The 21,691-nt window shown below is 39.2% G+C and overlaps 1 long non-coding RNA gene across 2 annotated transcripts in view; it reads left to right on the forward strand.

The window, feature by feature from the left end:
* The first annotated feature begins 4,828 nt into the window (after window positions 1-4,828).
* The window catches only part of LOC136722695 (uncharacterized), a 28,086-nt gene continuing 11,223 nt past the window's right edge, over window positions 4,829-21,691 (forward strand). The window contains exons 1-4 of one of the 2 annotated variants that reach the window (XR_010806385.1): window positions 4,829-5,008; window positions 12,209-12,323; window positions 13,380-13,565; window positions 20,766-20,880. This is a non-coding gene — a long non-coding RNA (uncharacterized LOC136722695). Of the gene's footprint in view, window positions 5,009-10,402; window positions 11,773-12,208; window positions 12,324-13,379; window positions 13,566-20,765; window positions 20,881-21,691 lie in introns of those variants that run through there. The other variant, XR_010806384.1, reaches the window with a different exon arrangement.

Below are 21,691 nucleotides of genomic sequence, written 5' to 3' on the forward strand. Positions count from 1 at the left end.
ATCTCCATCCTCCAAAGTGACAGTTTTGGGGAGGATGGCACCGAGAATAGGCCAAATAGTTTGGAATCCTGCTATGAGATGTCTGGAGAAAGGGGCCTGTAGGTAATAAAAAAAACTCTTTGAAGTGGACGAGAGCCGAAATCCCGACATAGAGCTACGAACCCGGGCCAACCGGCATTTCCAAAAGATGGCATGGATTGACATCAGTCATAAATCAAACCCCCCTCCAATAGGACACTGGGGGCTGAAACCGAAATCCAATCTCAAAAACTCAAGAACCAATCACCTATTGATCTGACAGACTATAAAGAACAGCGCACAGCCTCTTTCTCTCTCTCTCTCTCTCACCTGAACCAGAAACTCGCTGCCACAGCTCAACCTGTAGCTCTGTTGCCAGAACCGGAACCAGAAACCAACCAAGTCTTTGCCGGCAACAGAAGAGTTAAACAGGGAGAAGGAGATTGAGCCGTACGAAGAATTCTTTTAAAGGATTTTATTAAATAAAGAACTTTACAGACTGCGCATGCCCGCCTGTGCCCACCTGATCAGTGGAGTTTTACAGCTGGACAATTGATTAAGTCGACTGAATACGAAAGTGTCAGTCATTTAAATAGCTATTTGAGTCTTAAGAAACTTGACCCTTGGAACGAACAGGGCCCTGCTTTCCTCAAAGACTTTGTCTTCAAGTAACTACAGTGGAACCCTGCTTACAAAGAAGATTTTGTGCACAACCTTGGAGCCTTCAAACCAGTGGAAAATCTGTTTGGAAAAGACTCTACATTCGCGAAACCCCAACTTCCAGGTGCATCGACTGAGTGGAAGTTCTTGGACAAAGCCGAACCGGACTGCTTTTGTTCCAACCACACGGACCTCGTGCCGTGTGCTGTTATCTGAGCCCGAAGCCAGAGAGGCCTCTGCGACGAACTTCAGATAAGTTTAACAGTTTGGAGTTCATGATTCATGACATTTGAGAAATCAATTAGAAATGTTAATCTGTGATTCATAACTCTAGAATGTGTAATATCATTTAGTTTTCTTAAATATAAATGTGTGTTGCATTAAACAGTTTTGTTGATAATTTTAGAAATAAAATCTGTCAACGCCGAGAAATATCTTCTCATTCCTGTTTAACTATTTAGTCTGAAATTGACACAAGTTAATAGACGTTAGATTATTGTTGGCCCTGCCTATCCTTAATCATTGAATAATAATCAGTTAAGGGAAATTGTGGTAACAAGTAATGATAGGATCTTTCTCGGCACCTAAACGTAAATGAGACTGATATATATATAACGAAAAGTTACCCGACATAAATACTAACCTGCGTAGTTATTTAATGTCTGACTAACAATACTAATGGGAGACTCACCTTCGTCTTACTAACCGGTATTGTAGTCAATGTGTTTATAACTTTTTTTGTTTAACGATTTGTGTGTTATCATATGCGATCCCATGGTCTTTGATTTGGTCACGGAAGTGATTTGTCTTTGATTTGTTGATCTAGAGTTGAATTTTAATTAGTTTTTCCCTTTTGTATAATTAGTGTAGTGCTACATTTAGTCTTTGTTTTTGAATAAATTTGACAATTTATATCTTTGGAATTGGTGTCTGCGTCCAATTATTACAGAAATTGAGTTCTACAAGATTCCAGGATTCGTGATAAGGTGATACTATAAATTCACTTCTTTAATTGAAATGTATAAGTGTACCTTACCCTACATTGGTATGGCTCAAATGTTGCCCAGATTAGAATTCGTCAAGTATGTATGTTGCTTGCATTCATTTACCTCGTTTTATGATGGTTTCATCCTTTGTCCAAGAGGTCCGAAATTTAGGGAGAAGGATGGCAGCTACGATGATCTCAGGATCTTCAAATCGTGTTTGGATTCCTTGTTGTAGGGCATCCACAAGGTGGCCACAGTACATGAGAGAATGGTGGATTCGCTGAAGTTTCAAGCTTAACTGATGGACACTAGGCAGCAGCCACCACAGCTGTGTATTAGTTTCCGCTTGCAAGATGTCGAGTACTTTTGCAACTGGACGCATTGTGTTGGCCCGCTCTGTCAAGAACAGAATTTCTGCTGGATTAAACCTACAGGAGAAATCGGCATAATCAAAGAGTATACAACAACAACCACCTAAATTTGTTTACATCAATAGAGGGGAAAAACACTTACTTTGGAACCTCGAGAGGTGCATATATTCCTAAGTGCACCTTCTCCTGCCTCTTTGTAAATTTGAAGAATTCTGTCAACAGCCATGAAAGTTGAATTCCACCGCGTTTGATTTGGCCTTAAAAGCTGAAACCTGCTTTCTGCTTCAACAGCTTCAGCTGCTAGAGCCGATCGGCTGCTTTTATTCCATAAAGCTTGACACTTGCCAAAGACAGATCTGTAGAGTTTCTTGTAGTGTTCATTTGAGAGAGCTTTTTGGGCATCAACACTTGAGACTAGGTTTAGTATGTGGCAGGCACACTTTTGATGTTTTGGTAGCTGGAATTCGAAGCCATCGTCATGGTCCAGGACTCGAGAGGCGTCTTGGAATTCCACACCATCACTTCCCTCACCACAACCTTCAGAATCAGTGTCATCACTTTCACACCTTCTTGCCTCAGTCTCAATATCATTGTTTTCCACACCAAAAACTCTGAAAGCCTTCAGGAAGTTGGAACCACTGTCTGTGGTTGTGCAAACAACCTTGTCACGTATTTCATACTCTGAGTGGATATCATTCATAGCGCTGGCCAGTACCTCAAAAGTATGAGAGCCCTTTAATCTTTTGCAGGCAAGTGCAGCAGAATGTCTTTCAAGACTTTCAGGGTTGATCCAGTGAGCAGTTACACCAATGAATGACTTTCTATGTGCAGTCCAACAATCCACTGTGGTTGCAATCCATTCAACTTCACTCATGGCAATAGTCACTTTCTGTTTCATGATCAGAGCAGCTTCAGCTATCTTGGAGCGTAAAGTAGGCCTTGTAATAACAGAACTGCCAGGCTGCAGTGTACTAATCAGCTCTTTCAATGATGGCAGATCAACAGTGCTGAAAGGATGAAGTCCTTGAATGATGTACCTTAATATAGCTTTGTTCACAGTGACTGGAGACACATGTTTGACTGGAAAAACGGAGTCAACTTTCAGTTGCTTGCTGCTGGAAGCATGGGTGGAGGTCCCAATCTTTCTCTTCTGTGCTGTCAATTTAGAGTAGTTTTTGAGGTAATTTGGGTGCATTCTCTATAAAAACAACAAATAAATATTTAAAAAGAAGTCTTTTTATATTGTATGCAATATAAATGTAACAATTACACTTATGCACTCTCTGATTACAGCATTAATAAAACTGCCATTTGCAGCCAATTGCACACTTTATAATGTTAAATACTTGTTGATTTTAGAAATACAGTAGCATTTAGTGACTATCAAACATGAATTTTTGGATTGTAAACACAGGACTGTAAAGCTGACGTGACAGGATGAATTTATTTCATTACATTAGTTTTAACAATACAACATGATTTTTAGTAATCAACAAATTGTTTTCATTCTCAGATATATATGTAGTTTGTATAACATGTTCAGTAAATGTTTCCTATGAATTTGTGTGACATTTGACTGACCTTTTTTGTTGTTTGTTTGTTTTTTGTCTGTGAAGGAGCCCCTCCATTATGGGTATTCTTATTGTGGACAAAATGTTTTTTGAAGAAATTGGTGGTTTAGACGGTGGAATGAAAATCTACGGAGGAGAAAATGTAGAGTTCGGAATTCGTGTAAGTACCTGGACATTTTTGAAGACAACCGTTAAAAAAAAAAAAAAAAGTTTATTTTGTCCTTGTATGTTTGTTGCATTTTATAAGTAAAGTATCTATGATTGTCTGTTCAAGTTTGGTATATTAACAGTTAAAAGTATATCCCTCACCACACAATAGCAGATGTCAAAAAGCAGTTTTCTGGATAGTTTCATCACTTCCTGGATAGTGAATCAAAGAGGGGGGATTGGGATTGCAGGAGCACATAATTTATTCTGTGTCATCACCATCATCATTATCACCGTAATAATCATCATAATTAAAATAAGAATAGCATTCTCATTGTTTGTCTTCAAAATGTACAATCAACTAAACTTGGTATGGTATAAAAAGGAAAAGGATATATACAAAAACTACCTAATAAGGTCAAAACACCAAACACATTTAATTTCATAGTATTTTTTGTACACAGTCCATAACTGACATGAATATAGTGGCTCTGGTTTATATTGGCAATTATCTTAATAGTTTGTTCTTTATAGCAAAAAGAAAAAGATACAAAGAATGGCAACAGCTGCAAAATCACTTTCAATCTTGTTTATTGTTTTTAAATGAAATGCTGCTACAACACCAAATACATCTTGAATTATTGTAAATAATAATTTGGCTACTCAAATAAACAAAACATGTAATTACATCATAAGGAAGTGCTAAAATGTGCAATGCAAAAACCACAGTGAGCGGTGAATCATGTGACACCTATATAGGAAAAACACTGCAAAATGTTTTACAGTGAAGCTGAACAGGATTACAGTTTCACATGTATGCTGTAGAAGTAAGAAATATAATTGAGCAATGCTCTAGATTGCATGGCCTAATTGAATATTAAATACATATTGATAATCTATTAACTACTGACTGAAGTTCAACACACTGTTAATGTAATGTCTATGAGTATCTGTACACACAAATTACTCTCTATAACTTATAATAATCTCTTGCTGATGGAATTGGACAGAAAATACACTTTGCAACTACAATTGGTAACTAAATTAAAGACTATTATGCTTGACCTAGGTGTGGCTGTGTGGAGGCAGTATTGAAGTTGTGCCATGTTCCAGGATAGCTCACATTGAGAGAGCCCACAAGCCCTATCTCCCTGATCTCAGAGTCACCTTGAAAGGAAACGCCCTGCGTGTGGCTGAGGTGTGGATGGATGACTACAAAAAAAATGTTTATGTTGCCTGGAATCTTCCAATGAAGGTACTACATTTTTATTATGTAAAAACAGAAGCCAAGAACACAACTTTCAGTTTAACTGGAAATAGCAGTTTTTTTCTTTTAACTTTGAAGGTAAATATGGTGTTGAATGAAAAAACAAAGAAATATAAAATACTTGTCGGCTACAGTGTTATTTTCTAGTCCAGAAATGTGAAACCCTTAATTACTAATTAACATCAAGCGTGTTTAAAAAAAGTTGTCTAACAGCTGTTATTGATTCTGCTTTACATTTGCAGTTACAGTTTATATTATATTTATACATAAGAACATAAGAAAGTTTACAAACGAGAGGAGGCCATTCGACCCATCGTGCTCGTTTGGTGTTCATTAATATCGAAGTGATCTAAGGATCCTATTCAGTCTATTTTTAAATGTTCCCAAACTTTCAGCTTCTACCACATCGCTGGGTAGTTTATTCCAGATTGTGACTACTCTCTGTGTAAAGAAGTGTCTCCTGTTTTCCGTTTTGAATGCCTTGAAGCCCAATTTCCATTTGTGTCCCCGGGTGCGTGTGTCCCTGCTGATCTGGAAAAGCTCCTCTGGTTTGATGTGGTCGATGCCTTTCATGATTTTGAAGACTTGGATCAAGTCCCCACGTAGTCTCCTCTGTTCCAGGGTGAAAAGGTTCAGTTCCCTCAGTCTCTCCAAGTAGAACATTCCCTTCAGACCTGGAATAAGTCTAGTTGCTCTCCTCTGAACTGCCTCTAGAGCAGCGATATCTTTCTTGAAGTGTAGTGCCCAGAACTGTACACAGTATTCCAGATGAGGTCTAACTAGCGCATTGTACAGTCTTAACATTACTTCCCTTGTTTTAAATTCTACACTTTTGACAATATACCCTAGCATTCTGTTTGCCTTTTTTATTGCTTCCCCACATTGCTTGGATGGAGAAAGTGAGGAGTCCACATAGACTCCTAGGTCTTTCTCATGCATTACTAGATCTAGATCTGTACCTCCCATAGTGTAATTATAGTGGACATTTTTGTTACCTGCATGTATTACCTTGCACTTGTCCACATTGAATTTCATTTGCCAGGTGTCAGCCCACAACTGAATATTATCTAAGTCCCTCTGAATAGCCTGTGCTGCCAAGATTGTATCTGCTGTATCTGTCTTTTCTTTTGTAAAAACCTCTGTGAAATACTAATTTAGAACTTTTGCCACATCTTGTTCGTTTGCCCTATATCTGTTTCTCTTCCACCTTTATTGACCGCTTGCTGTTGTAATATTGAAAAAAGCTCTTTGCATTGGTTTTAGCTCTAAGACCAATGTTTCTTTCTATTTCCCTCTTTGCTTTCCTGATCCCTTTCTTAAGATCTCTTTGCAGCTCAACATATTCTATGTATTTTGTTTCGTCACCATCCCTTTTGTATGCGCTATACAACATTTTCTTTCTCTTGATATTTTTTTGCATACCTCTATTAAACCATTTTGGAAAGTGTTTTTTGGTCCTCAATTTGCTAAGTTTTGGTACAAATTGCTCCTGAGCCTCAAGTAGTATATTCTTAAAATATACCCATCCATTTTCAACTGACTCTGTATCCAATGTGCTTCAGTCTTCCTCTTCTCATACCTTCAAGGTTTGCTTTTCTAAACCATTAGACCATTGTTTTAGACTTGGACCTTGTCTTTTGAAAGAATGCCTCAAAGCTAACCATATTGTGATCACAATTTACCATTGGTTCTCTAACTACGGTCCCCCTGACTCTATCTTGGTCATTTGAAAAGATCAAGTCAATACATGCGCTCTCTCTGGTTGGTTCCCTGACAAATTGAGTTAGAAGCAGTCATTTACCATCTCAACCATTTCCATTTCTGCTTCTGTAGTCCCCACTGGGCTTTCCCAGTCTAAGTTTGGGGAATTGAAATCCCCCATTATAACAGCCACATCCTTGCTACATGCAGTCCTGATTACACTGTACAATGCAGCATCTTTCTGAATATCTGAGTTTGGTGGCCTGTAACACACTCCTACTGCTAATCCTCCAGATCTCTTGTTCAAATGTTTCAGCCACAAAGATTCTGTTCCGTTACTGGGATCTAATTTGAGTTCTTCTACCTCAATGTCATTTTTCACATATAATGCTACCCCACCCCCTCTTCGATTTTGCCTGTCTCTCCTAAACTGTGTGTATCCTTCCAACTTGTATTCATCCCCATCATTTTCTGTAAGCCATGTTTCTGTCACTCCTACAACATCATAGTCACACGCCAGCACTGTGGCTTCCAAGTCTAACATCTTGTTCCTTATACTCCTGGCTTTGAGGTACAAACATTTCAGGACTTTCCTACTAGCAGTTTCCCTTGATTTTCTTTCCTTAGTGGAACATCTCCCATTGTCAGAGTTCCCTGCCCCCCTGGTTCCTAGTTTAAATGATTCTCAATTTCACTGCACATACGCTCTCCCAATGCATTAGCCCCCCTTCTGTTTAGATGTAGACCGTCCAGTTTGTACAGGTCCCATCTATCCCAGAAGAAAGACCAATGCTCCATAAACCTAAACCCCTCCTCCCTACACCAAGCTTTCAACCACGTATTAAGCTTTCTAATCTCTGTCTGTCTCCCTGGCCTGGCACGTGGTACCGGAAGTATTTCAGAGAAAACTACCGTGGAGGTTCTGCTCTTTAGTTTTGTTCCTAACTTTTTAAATTTGTCTTGCAGAACCTCTGTCCTACCTTTTCCTATGTCATTGGTTCCAATGGGGAACATGACCAGTGGATTCCCCTCGGCTTTGGCCAGTAGCCCGTCTACTAGTTTAGGGAGATCTGCAACCTGAGCACCAGGCAGGCAAGATACCATGCGGTTCTCCTTGTCACTAGAACACACTGTGTGATCTACACCTCTAAGAATTGAGTCTCCTACTATAACTACCTCCTTCTTCTGGGGGGGAGTGGGCACCATGGTGCTCTGGTGCTCAACTGCCCCCCCATCACCCTCTGAGCTGTAATTGTCCAACTCGGTGTACAGCAGTTGGAACCTGTTGGGCAATTCAAGCTCTTGGGGTGTCTCTAGGGGTTGTGCACGCCCTTTTCTGCGGTTACGACCTACTGTAACCCAGCAGTTCTCTACGCTGTCCTGCTCTAAGGTCTCAACTCTCCTAGGTTTTGGCGTGCACACCATCTCTCTCATGGGCTGATTGACCAATTCTTCTATATCCCTAATACAGCACAGATCGACAAGCTGAGACTCAAGATCACGAACCTTGATCTCTAGGATTTCAACCTGTCGACAACGTTCACAAATGAAGCCCTCTTGGATGAGTTAATCCAGGAAGGCAATCATTCTGCAAGACTGACACTGTAGTGGCCACATGCTTCTAAATGTTACTTGTTTTTTTGTTTTGTTGTTTTTTGTTTTTTGTTTTTTCACATGTCTCTTGGTTCCTAACTGCCTAACTTTTGTCAGCGAGAAACAGCACAGCTCTTTCTCAACAGCTGCTTTAAGTAGCTTTTGTCTACCTACCCCCAATTCACACCTAATTGGCCCCACCTGGCTCCTCCTGCAACAGAATTCCTGCTAGTCCTAGACAAAATCTCCATCCTCCAAAGTGACAGTTTTGGGGAGGATGGCACCGAGAATAGGCCAAATAGTTTGGAATCCTGCTATGAGATGTCTGGAGAAAGGGGCCTGTAGGTAATAAAAAAAACTCTTTGAAGTGGACGAGAGCCGAAATCCCGACATAGAGCTACGAACCCGGGCCAACCGGCATTTCCAAAAGATGGCATGGATTGACATCAGTCATAAATCAAACCCCCCTCCAATAGGACACTGGGGGCTGAAACCGAAATCCAATCTCAAAAACTCAAGAACCAATCACCTATTGATCTGACAGACTATAAAGAACAGCGCACAGCCTCTTTCTCTCTCTCTCTCTCTCACCTGAACCAGAAACTCGCTGCCACAGCTCAACCTGTAGCTCTGTTGCCAGAACCGGAACCAGAAACCAACCAAGTCTTTGCCGGCAACAGAAGAGTTAAACAGGGAGAAGGAGATTGAGCCGTACGAAGAATTCTTTTAAAGGATTTTATTAAATAAAGAACTTTACAGACTGCGCATGCCCGCCTGTGCCCACCTGATCAGTGGAGTTTTACAGCTGGACAATTGATTAAGTCGACTGAATACGAAAGTGTCAGTCATTTAAATAGCTATTTGAGTCTTAAGAAACTTGATCCTTGGAACGAACAGGGCCCTGCTTTCCTCAAAGACTTTGTCTTCAAGTAACTACAGTGGAACCCTGCTTACAAAGAAGATTTTGTGCACAACCTTGGAGCCTTCAAACCAGTGGAAAATCTGTTTGGAAAAGACTCTACATTCGCGAAACCCCAACTTCCAGGTGCATCGACTGAGTGGAAGTTCTTGGACAAAGCCGAACCGGACTGCTTTTGTTCCAACCACACGGACCTCGTGCCGTGTGCTGTTATCTGAGCCCGAAGCCAGAGAGGCCTCTGCGACGAACTTCAGATAAGTTTAACAGTTTGGAGTTCATGATTCATGACATTTGAGAAATCAATTAGAAATGTTAATCTGTGATTCATAACTCTAGAATGTGTAATATCATTTAGTTTTCTTAAATATAAATGTGTGTTGCATTAAACAGTTTTGTTGATAATTTTAGAAATAAAATCTGTCAACGCCGAGAAATATCTTCTCATTCCTGTTTAACTATTTAGTCTGAAATTGACACAAGTTAATAGACGTTAGATTATTGGTGGCCCTGCCTATCCTTAATCATTGAATAATAATCAGTTAAGGGAAATTGTGGTAACAAGTAATGATAGGATCTTTCTCGGCACCTAAACGTAAATGAGACTGATATATATATAACGAAAAGTTACCCGACATAAATACTAACCTGCGTAGTTATTTAATGTCTGACTAACAATACTAATGGGAGACTCACCTTCGTCTTACTAACCGGTATTGTAGTCAATGTGTTTATAACTTTTTTTGTTTAACGATTTGTGTGTTATCATATGCGATCCCATGGTCTTTGATTTGGTCACGGAAGTGATTTGTCTTTGATTTGTTGATCTAGAGTTGAATTTTAATTAGTTTTTCCCTTTTGTATAATTAGTGTAGTGCTACATTTAGTCTTTGTTTTTGAATAAATTTGACAATTTATATCTTTGGAATTGGTGTCTGCGTCCAATTATTACAGAAATTGAGTTCTACAAGATTCCAGGATTCGTGATAAGGTGATACTATAAATTCACTTCTTTAATTGAAATGTATAAGTGTACCTTACGCTACATTGGTATGGCTCAAATGTTGCCCAGATTAGAATTCGTCAAGTATGTATGTTGCTTGCATTCATTTACCTCGTTTTATGATGGTTTCATCCTTTGTCCAAGAGGTCCGAAATTTAGGGAGAAGGATGGCAGCTATGATGATCTCAGGATCTTCAAATCGTGTTTGGATTCCTTGTTGTAGGGCATCCACAAGGTGGCCACAGTACATGAGAGAATGGTGGATTCGCTGAAGTTTCAAGCTTAACTGATGGACACTAGGCAGCAGCCACCACAGCTGTGTATTAGTTTCCGCTTGCAAGATGTCGAGTACTTTTGCAACTGGACGCATTGTGTTGGCCCGCTCTGTCAAGAACAGAATTTCTGCTGGATTAAACCTACAGGAGAAATCGGCATAATCAAAGAGTATACAACAACAACCACCTAAATTTGTTTACATCAATAGAGGGGAAAAACACTTACTTTGGAACCTCGAGAGGTGCATATATTCCTAAGTGCACCTTCTCCTGCCTCTTTGTAAATTTGAAGAATTCTGTCAACAGCCATGAAAGTTGAATTCCACCGCGTTTGATTTGGCCTTAAAAGCTGAAACCTGCTTTCTGCTTCAACAGCTTCAGCTGCTAGAGCCGATCGGCTGCTTTTATTCCATAAAGCTTGACACTTGCCAAAGACAGATCTGTAGAGTTTCTTGTAGTGTTCATTTGAGAGAGCTTTTTGGGCATCAACACTTGAGACTAGGTTTAGTATGTGGCAGGCACACTTTTGATGTTTTGGTAGCTGGAATTCGAAGCCATCGTCATGGTCCAGGACTCGAGAGGCGTCTTGGAATTCCACACCATCACTTCCCTCACCACAGCCTTCAGAATCAGTGTCATCACTTTCACACCTTCTTGCCTCAGTCTCAATATCATTGTTTTCCACACCAAAAACTCTGAAAGCCTTCAGGAAGTTGGAACCACTGTCTGTGGTTGTGCAAACAACCTTGTCACGTATTTCATACTCTGAGTGGATATCATTCATAGCGCTGGCCAGTACCTCAAAAGTATGAGAGCCCTTTAATCTTTTGCAGGCAAGTGCAGCAGAATGTCTTTCAAGACTTTCAGGGTTGATCCAGTGAGCAGTTACACCAATGAATGACTTTCTATGTGCAGTCCAACAATCCACTGTGGTTGCAATCCATTCAACTTCACTCATGGCAATAGTCACTTTTTGTTTCATGATCAGAGCAGCTTCAGCTATCTTGGAGCGTAAAGTAGGCCTTGTAATAACAGAACTGCCAGGCTGCAGTGTACTAATCAGCTCTTTCAATGATGGCAGATCAACAGTGCTGAAAGGATGAAGTTCTTGAATGATGTACCTTAATATAGCTTTGTTCACAGTGACTGGAGACACATGTTTGACTGGAAAAACGGAGTCAACTTTCAGTTGCTTGCTGCTGGAAGCATGGGTGGAGGTCCCAATCTTTCTCTTCTGTGCTGTCAATTTAGAGTAGTTTTTGAGGTAATTTGGGTGCATTCTCTATAAAAACAACAAATAAATATTTAAAAAGAAGTCTTTTTATATTGTATGCAATATAAATGTAACAATTACACTTATGCACTCTCTGATTACAGCATTAATAAAACTGCCATTTGCAGCCAATTGCACACTTTATAATGTTAAATACTTGTTGATTTTAGAAATACAGTAGCATTTAGTGACTATCAAACATGAATTTTTGGATTGTAAACACAGGACTGTAAAGCTGACGTGACAGGATGAATTTATTTCATTACATTAGTTTTAACAATACAACATGATTTTTAGTAATCAACAAATTGTTTTCATTCTCAGATATATATGTAGTTTGTATAACATGTTCAGTAAATGTTTCCTATGAATTTGTGTGACATTTGACTGACCTTTTTTGTTGTTTGTTTGTTTTTTGTCTGTGAAGGAGCCCCTCCATTATGGGTATTCTTATTGTGGACAAAATGTTTTTTGAAGAAATTGGTGGTTTAGACGGTGGAATGAAAATCTACGGAGGAGAAAATGTAGAGTTCGGAATTCGTGTAAGTACCTGGACATTTTTGAAGACAACCGTTAAAAAAAAAAAAAAAAGTTTATTTTGTCCTTGTATGTTTGTTGCATTTTATAAGTAAAGTATCTATGATTGTCTGTTCAAGTTTGGTATATTAACAGTTAAAAGTATATCCCTCACCACACAATAGCAGATGTCAAAAAGCAGTTTTCTGGATAGTTTCATCACTTCCTGGATAGTGAATCAAAGAGGGGGGATTGGGATTGCAGGAGCACATAATTTATTCTGTGTCATCACCATCATCATTATCACCGTAATAATCATCATAATTAAAATAAGAATAGCATTCTCATTGTTTGTCTTCAAAATGTACAATCAACTAAACTTGGTATGGTATAAAAAGGAAAAGGATATATACAAAAACTACCTAATAAGGTCAAAACACCAAACACATTTAATTTCATAGTATTTTTTGTACACAGTCCATAACTGACATGAATATAGTGGCTCTGGTTTATATTGGCAATTATCTTAATAGTTTGTTCTTTATAGCAAAAAGAAAAAGATACAAAGAATGGCAACAGCTGCAAAATCACTTTCAATCTTGTTTATTGTTTTTAAATGAAATGCTGCTACAACACCAAATACATCTTGAATTATTGTAAATAATAATTTGGCTACTCAAATAAACAAAACATGTAATTACATCATAAGGAAGTGCTAAAATGTGCAATGCAAAAACCACAGTGAGCGGTGAATCATGTGACACCTATATAGGAAAAACACTGCAAAATGTTTTACAGTGAAGCTGAACAGGATTACAGTTTCACATGTATGCTGTAGAAGTAAGAAATATAATTGAGCAATGCTCTAGATTGCATGGCCTAATTGAATATTAAATACATATTGATAATCTATTAACTACTGACTGAAGTTCAACACACTGTTAATGTAATGTCTATGAGTATCTGTACACACAAATTACTCTCTATAACTTATAATAATCTCTTGCTGATGGAATTGGACAGAAAATACACTTTGCAACTACAATTGGTAACTAAATTAAAGACTATTATGCTTGACCTAGGTGTGGCTGTGTGGAGGCAGTATTGAAGTTGTGCCATGTTCCAGGATAGCTCACATTGAGAGAGCCCACAAGCCCTATCTCCCTGATCTCAGAGTCACCTTGAAAGGAAACGCCCTGCGTGTGGCTGAGGTGTGGATGGATGACTACAAAAAAAATGTTTATGTTGCCTGGAATCTTCCAATGAAGGTACTACATTTTTATTATGTAAAAACAGAAGCCAAGAATACAACTTTCAGTTTAACTGGAAATAGCAGTTTTTTTCTTTTAACTTTGAAGGTAAATATGGTGTTGAATGAAAAAACAAAGAAATATAAAATACTTGTCGGCTACAGTGTTATTTTCTAGTCCAGAAATGTGAAACCCTTAATTACTAATTAACATCAAGCGTGTTTAAAAAAAGTTGTCTAACAGCTGTTATTGATTCTGCTTTACATTTGCAGTTACAGTTTATATTATATTTATACATAAGAACATAAGAAAGTTTACAAACGAGAGGAGGCCATTCGACCCATCGTGCTCGTTTGGTGTTCATTAATATCGAAGTGATCTAAGGATCCTATTCAGTCTATTTTTAAATGTTCCCAAACTTTCAGCTTCTACCACATCGCTGGGTAGTTTATTCCAGATTGTGACTACTCTCTGTGTAAAGAAGTGTCTCCTGTTTTCCGTTTTGAATGCCTGGAAGCCCAATTTCCATTTGTGTCCCCGGGTGCGTGTGTCCCTGCTGATCTGGAAAAGCTCCTCTGGTTTGATGTGGTCGATGCCTTTCATGATTTTGAAGACTTGGATCAAGTCCCCACGTAGTCTCCTCTGTTCCAGGGTGAAAAGGTTCAGTTCCCTCAGTCTCTCCAAGTAGAACATTCCCTTCAGACCTGGAATAAGTCTAGTTGCTCTCCTCTGAACTGCCTCTAGAGCAGCGATATCTTTCTTGAAGTGTAGTGCCCAGAACTGTACACAGTATTCCAGATGAGGTCTAACTAGCGCATTGTACAGTCTTAACATTACTTCCCTTGTTTTAAATTCTACACTTTTGACAATATACCCTAGCATTCTGTTTGCCTTTTTTATTGCTTCCCCACATTGCTTGGATGGAGAAAGTGAGGAGTCCACATAGACTCCTAGGTCTTTCTCATGCATTACTAGATCTAGATCTGTACCTCCCATAGTGTAATTATAGTGGACATTTTTGTTACCTGCATGTATTACCTTGCACTTGTCCACATTGAATTTCATTTGCCAGGTGTCAGCCCACAACTGAATATTATCTAAGTCCCTCTGAATAGCCTGTGCTGCCAAGATTGTATCTGCTGTATCTGTCTTTTCTTTTGTAAAAACCTCTGTGAAATACTAATTTAGAACTTTTGCCACATCTTGTTCGTTTGCCCTATATCTGTTTCTCTTCCACCTTTATTGACCGCTTGCTGTTGTAATATTGAAAAAAGCTCTTTGCATTGGTTTTAGCTCTAAGACCAATGTTTCTTTCTATTTCCCTCTTTGCTTTCCTGATCCCTTTCTTAAGATCTCTTTGCAGCTCAACATATTCTATGTATTTTGTTTCGTCACCATCCCTTTTGTATGCGCTATACAACATTTTCTTTCTCTTGATATTTTTTTGCATACCTCTATTAAACCATTTTGGAAAGTGTTTTTTGGTCCTCAATTTGCTAAGTTTTGGTACAAATTGCTCCTGAGCCTCAAGTAGTATATTCTTAAAATATACCCATCCATTTTCAACTGACTCTGTATCCAATGTGCTTCAGTCTTCCTCTTCTCATACCTTCAAGGTTTGCTTTTCTAAACCATTAGACCATTGTTTTAGACTTGGACCTTGTCTTTTGAAAGAATGCCTCAAAGCTAACCATATTGTGATCACAATTTACCATTGGTTCTCTAACTACGGTCCCCCTGACTCTATCTTGGTCATTTGAAAAGATCAAGTCAATACATGCGCTCTCTCTGGTTGGTTCCCTGACAAATTGAGTTAGAAGCAGTCATTTACCATCTCAACCATTTCCATTTCTGCTTCTGTAGTCCCCACTGGGCTTTCCCAGTCTAAGTTTGGGGAATTGAAATCCCCCATTATAACAGCCACATCCTTGCTACATGCAGTCCTGATTACACTGTACAATGCAGCATCTTTCTGAATATCTGAGTTTGGTGGCCTGTAACACACTCCTACTGCTAATCCTCCAGATCTCTTGTTCAAATGTTTCAGCCACAAAGATTCTGTTCCGTTACTGGGATCTAATTTGAGTTCTTCTACCTCAATGTCATTTTTCACATATAATGCTACCCCACCCCCTCTTCGATTTTGCCTGTCTCTCCTAAACTGTGTGTATCCTTCCAACTTGTATTCATCCCCATCATTTTCTGTAAGCCATGTTTCTGTCACTCCTACAACATCATAGTCACACGCCAGCACTGTGGCTTCCAAGTCTAACATCTTGTTCCTTATACTCCTGGCTTTGAGGTACAAACATTTCAGGACTTTCCTACTAGCAGTTTCCCTTGATTTTCTTTCCTTAGTGGAACATCTCCCATTGTCAGAGTTCCCTGCCCCCCTGGTTCCTAGTTTAAATGATTCTCAATTTCACTGCACATACGCTCTCCCAATGCATTAGCCCCCCTTCTGTTTAGATGTAGACCGTCCAGTTTGTACAGGTCCCATCTATCCCAGAAGAAAGACCAATGCTCCATAAACCTAAACCCCTCCTCCCTACACCAAGCTTTCAACCACGTATTAAGCTTTCTAATCTCTGTCTGTCTCCCTGGCCTGGCACGTGGTACCGGAAGTATTTCAGAGAAAACTACCGTGGAGGTTCTGCTCTTTAGTTTTGTTCCTAACTTTTTAAATTTGTCTTGCAGAACCTCTGTCCTACCTTTTCCTATGTCATTGGTTCCAATGGGGAACATGACCAGTGGATTCCCCTCGGCTTTGGCCAGTAGCCCGTCTACTAGTTTAGGGAGATCTGCAACCTGAGCACCAGGCAGGCAAGATACCATGCGGTTCTCCTTGTCACTAGAACACACTGTGTGATCTACACCTCTAAGAATTGAGTCTCCTACTATAACTACCTCCTTCTTCTGGGGGGGAGTGGGCACCATGGTGCTCTGGTGCTCAACTGCCCCCCCATCACCCTCTGAGCTGTAATTGTCCAACTCGGTGTACAGCAGTTGGAACCTGTTGGGCAATTCAAGCTCTTGGGGTGTCTCTAGGGGTTGTGCACGCCCTTTTCTGCGGTTACGACCTACTGTAACCCAGCAGTTCTCTACGCTGTCCTGCTCTAAGGTCTCAACTCTCCTAGGTTTTGGCGTGCACACCATCTCTCTCATGGGCTGATTGACCAATTCTTCTATATCCCTAATACAGCACAGATCGACAAGCTGAGACTCAAGATCACGAACCTTGATCTCTAGGATTTCAACCTGTCGACAACGTTCACAAATGAAGCCCTCTTGGATGAGTTAATCCAGGAAGGCAATCATTCTGCAAGACTGACACTGTAGTGGCCACATGCTTCTAAATGTTACTTGTTTTTTTGTTTTGTTGTTTTTTGTTTTTTGTTTTTTCACATGTCTCTTGGTTCCTAACTGCCTAACTTTTGTCAGCGAGAAACAGCACAGCTCTTTCTCAACAGCTGCTTTAAGTAGCTTTTGTCTACCTACCCCCAATTCACACCTAATTGGCCCCACCTGGCTCCTCCTGCAACAGAATTCCTGCTAGTCCTAGACAAAATCTCCATCCTCCAAAGTGACAGTTTTGGGGAGGATGGCACCGAGAATAGGCCAAATAGTTTGGAATCCTGCTATGAGATGTCTGGAGAAAGGGGCCTGTAGGTAATAAAAAAAACTCTTTGAAGTGGACGAGAGCCGAAATCCCGACATAGAGCTACGAACCCGGGCCAACCGGCATTTCCAAAAGATGGCATGGATTGACATCAGTCATAAATCAAACCCCCCTCCAATAGGACACTGGGGGCTGAAACCGAAATCCAATCTCAAAAACTCAAGAACCAATCACCTATTGATCTGACAGACTATAAAGAACAGCGCACAGCCTCTTTCTCTCTCTCTCTCTCTCACCTGAACCAGAAACTCGCTGCCACAGCTCAACCTGTAGCTCTGTTGCCAGAACCGGAACCAGAAACCAACCAAGTCTTTGCCGGCAACAGAAGAGTTAAACAGGGAGAAGGAGATTGAGCCGTACGAAGAATTCTTTTAAAGGATTTTATTAAATAAAGAACTTTACAGACTGCGCATGCCCGCCTGTGCCCACCTGATCAGTGGAGTTTTACAGCTGGACAATTGATTAAGTCGACTGAATACGAAAGTGTCAGTCATTTAAATAGCTATTTGAGTCTTAAGAAACTTGACCCTTGGAACGAACAGGGCCCTGCTTTCCTCAAAGACTTTGTCTTCAAGTAACTACAGTGGAACCCTGCTTACAAAGAAGATTTTGTGCACAACCTTGGAGCCTTCAAACCAGTGGAAAATCTGTTTGGAAAAGACTCTACATTCGCGAAACCCCAACTTCCAGGTGCATCGACTGAGTGGAAGTTCTTGGACAAAGCCGAACCGGACTGCTTTTGTTCCAACCACACGGACCTCGTGCCGTGTGCTGTTATCTGAGCCCGAAGCCAGAGAGGCCTCTGCGACGAACTTCAGATAAGTTTAACAGTTTGGAGTTCATGATTCATGACATTTGAGAAATCAATTAGAAATGTTAATCTGTGATTCATAACTCTAGAATGTGTAATATCATTTAGTTTTCTTAAATATAAATGTGTGTTGCATTAAACAGTTTTGTTGATAATTTTAGAAATAAAATCTGTCAACGCCGAGAAATATCTTCTCATTCCTGTTTAACTATTTAGTCTGAAATTGACACAAGTTAATAGACGTTAGATTATTGGTGGCCCTGCCTATCCTTAATCATTGAATAATAATCAGTTAAGGGAAATTGTGGTAACAAGTAATGATAGGATCTTTCTCGGCACCTAAACGTAAATGAGACTGATATATATATAACGAAAAGTTACCCGACATAAATACTAACCTGCGTAGTTATTTAATGTCTGACTAACAATACTAATGGGAGACTCACCTTCGTCTTACTAACCGGTATTGTAGTCAATGTGTTTATAACTTTTTTTGTTTAACGATTTGTGTGTTATCATATGCGATCCCATGGTCTTTGATTTGGTCACGGAAGTGATTTGTCTTTGATTTGTTGATCTAGAGTTGAATTTTAATTAGTTTTTCCCTTTTGTATAATTAGTGTAGTGCTACATTTAGTCTTTGTTTTTGAATAAATTTGACAATTTATATCTTTGGAATTGGTGTCTGCGTCCAATTATTACAGAAATTGAGTTCTACAAGATTCCAGGATTCGTGATAAGGTGATACTATAAATTCACTTCTTTAATTGAAATGTATAAGTGTACCTTACGCTACATTGGTATGGCTCAAATGTTGCCCAGATTAGAATTCGTCAAGTATGTATGTTGCTTGCATTCATTTACCTCGTTTTATGATGGTTTCATCCTTTGTCCAAGAGGTCCGAAATTTAGGGAGAAGGATGGCAGCTACGATGATCTCAGGATCTTCAAATCGTGTTTGGATTCCTTGTTGTAGGGCATCCACAAGGTGGCCACAGTACATGAGAGAATGGTGGATTCGCTGAAGTTTCAAGCTTAACTGATGGACACTAGGCAGCAGCCACCACAGCTGTGTATTAGTTTCCGCTTGCAAGATGTCGAGTACTTTTGCAACTGGACGCATTGTGTTGGCCCGCTCTGTCAAGAACAGAATTTCTGCTGGATTAAACCTACAGGAGAAATCGGCATAATCAAAGAGTATACAACAACAACCACCTAAATTTGTTTACATCAATAGAGGGGAAAAACACTTACTTTGGAACCTCGAGAGGTGCATATATTCCTAAGTGCACCTTCTCCTGCCTCTTTGTAAATTTGAAGAATTCTGTCAACAGCCATGAAAGTTGAATTCCACCGCGTTTGATTTGGCCTTAAAAGCTGAAACCTGCTTTCTGCTTCAACAGCTTCAGCTGCTAGAGCCGATCGGCTGCTTTTATTCCATAAAGCTTGACACTTGCCAAAGACAGATCTGTAGAGTTTCTTGTAGTGTTCATTTGAGAGAGCTTTTTGGGCATCAACACTTGAGACTAGGTTTAGTATGTGGCAGGCACACTTTTGATGTTTTGGTAGCTGGAATTCGAAGCCATCGTCATGGTCCAGGACTCGAGAGGCGTCTTGGAATTCCACACCATCACTTCCCTCACCACAGCCTTCAGAATCAGTGTCATCACTTTCACACCTTCTTGCCTCAGTCTCAATATCATTGTTTTCCACACCAAAAACTCTGAAAGCCTTCAGGAAGTTGGAACCACTGTCTGTGGTTGTGCAAACAACCTTGTCACGTATTTCATACTCTGAGTGGATATCATTCATAGCGCTGGCCAGTACCTCAAAAGTATGAGAGCCCTTTAATCTTTTGCAGGCAAGTGCAGCAGAATGTCTTTCAAGACTTTCAGGGTTGATCCAGTGAGCAGTTACACCAATGAATGACTTTCTATGTGCAGTCCAACAATCCACTGTGGTTGCAATCCATTCAACTTCACTCATGGCAATAGTCACTTTCTGTTTCATGATCAGAGCAGCTTCAGCTATCTTGGAGCGTAAAGTAGGCCTTGTAATAACAGAACTGCCAGGCTGCAGTGTACTAATCAGCTCTTTCAATGATGGCAGATCAACAGTGCTGAAAGGATGAAGTCCTTGAATGATGTACCTTAATATAGCTTTGTTCACAGTGACTGGAGACACATGTTTGACTGGAAAAACGGAGTCAACTTTCAGTTGCTTGCTGCTGGAAGCATGGGTGGAGGTCCCAATCTTTCTCTTCTGTGCTGTCAATTTAGAGTAGTTTTTGAGGTAATTTGGGTGCATTCTCTATAAAAACAACAAATAAATATTTAAAAAGAAGTCTTTTTATATTGTATGCAATATAAATGTAACAATTACACTTATGCACTCTCTGATTACAGCATTAATAAAACTGCCATTTGCAGCCAATTGCACACTTTATAATGTTAAATACTTGTTGATTTTAGAAATACAGTAGCATTTAGTGACTATCAAACATGAATTTTTGGATTGTAAACACAGGACTGTAAAGCTGACGTGACAGGATGAATTTATTTCATTACATTAGTTTTAACAATACAACATGATTTTTAGTAATCAACAAATTGTTTTTATTCTCAGATATATATGTAGTTTGTATAACATGTTCAGTAAATGTTTCCTATGAATTTGTGTGACATTTGACTGACCTTTCTTGTTGTTTGTTTGTTTTTTGTCTGTGAAGGAGCCCCTCCATTATGGGTATTCTTATTGTGGACAAAATGTTTTTTGAAGAAATTGGTGGTTTAGACGGTGGAATGAAAATCTACGGAGGAGAAAATGTAGAGTTCGGAATTCGTGTAAGTACCTGGACATTTTTGAAGACAACCGTTAAAAAAAAAAAAAAAAGTTTATTTTGTCCTTGTATGTTTGTTGCATTTTATAAGTAAAGTATCTATGATTGTCTGTTCAAGTTTGGTATATTAACAGTTAAAAGTATATCCCTCACCACACAATAGCAGATGTCAAAAAGCAGTTTTCTGGATAGTTTCATCACTTCCTGGATAGTGAATCAAAGAGGGGGGATTGGGATTGCAGGAGCACATAATTTATTCTGTGTCATCACCATCATCATTATCACCGTAATAATCATCATAATTAAAATAAGAATAGCATTCTCATTGTTTGTCTTCAAAATGTACAATCAACTAAACTTGGTATGGTATAAAAAGGAAAAGGATATATACAAAAACTACCTAATAAGGTCAAAACACCAAACACATTTAATTTCATAGTATTTTTTGTACACAGTCCATAACTGACATGAATATAGTGGCTCTGGTTTATATTGGCAATTATCTTAATAGTTTGTTCTTTATAGCAAAAAGAAAAAGATACAAAGAATGGCAACAGCTGCAAAATCACTTTCAATCTTGTTTATTGTTTTTAAATGAAATGCTGCTACAACACCAAATACATCTTGAATTATTGTAAATAATAATTTGGCTACTCAAATAAACAAAACATGTAATTACATCATAAGGAAGTGCTAAAATGTGCAATGCAAAAACCACAGTGAGCGGTGAATCATGTGACACCTATATAGGAAAAACACTGCAAAATGTTTTACAGTGAAGCTGAACAGGATTACAGTTTCACATGTATGCTGTA

Source organism: Amia ocellicauda, unplaced genomic scaffold, assembly GCF_036373705.1.
Source record: "Amia ocellicauda isolate fAmiCal2 unplaced genomic scaffold, fAmiCal2.hap1 HAP1_SCAFFOLD_144, whole genome shotgun sequence".
NCBI classification, from domain to species: Eukaryota; Metazoa; Chordata; class Actinopteri; order Amiiformes; family Amiidae; genus Amia; species Amia ocellicauda.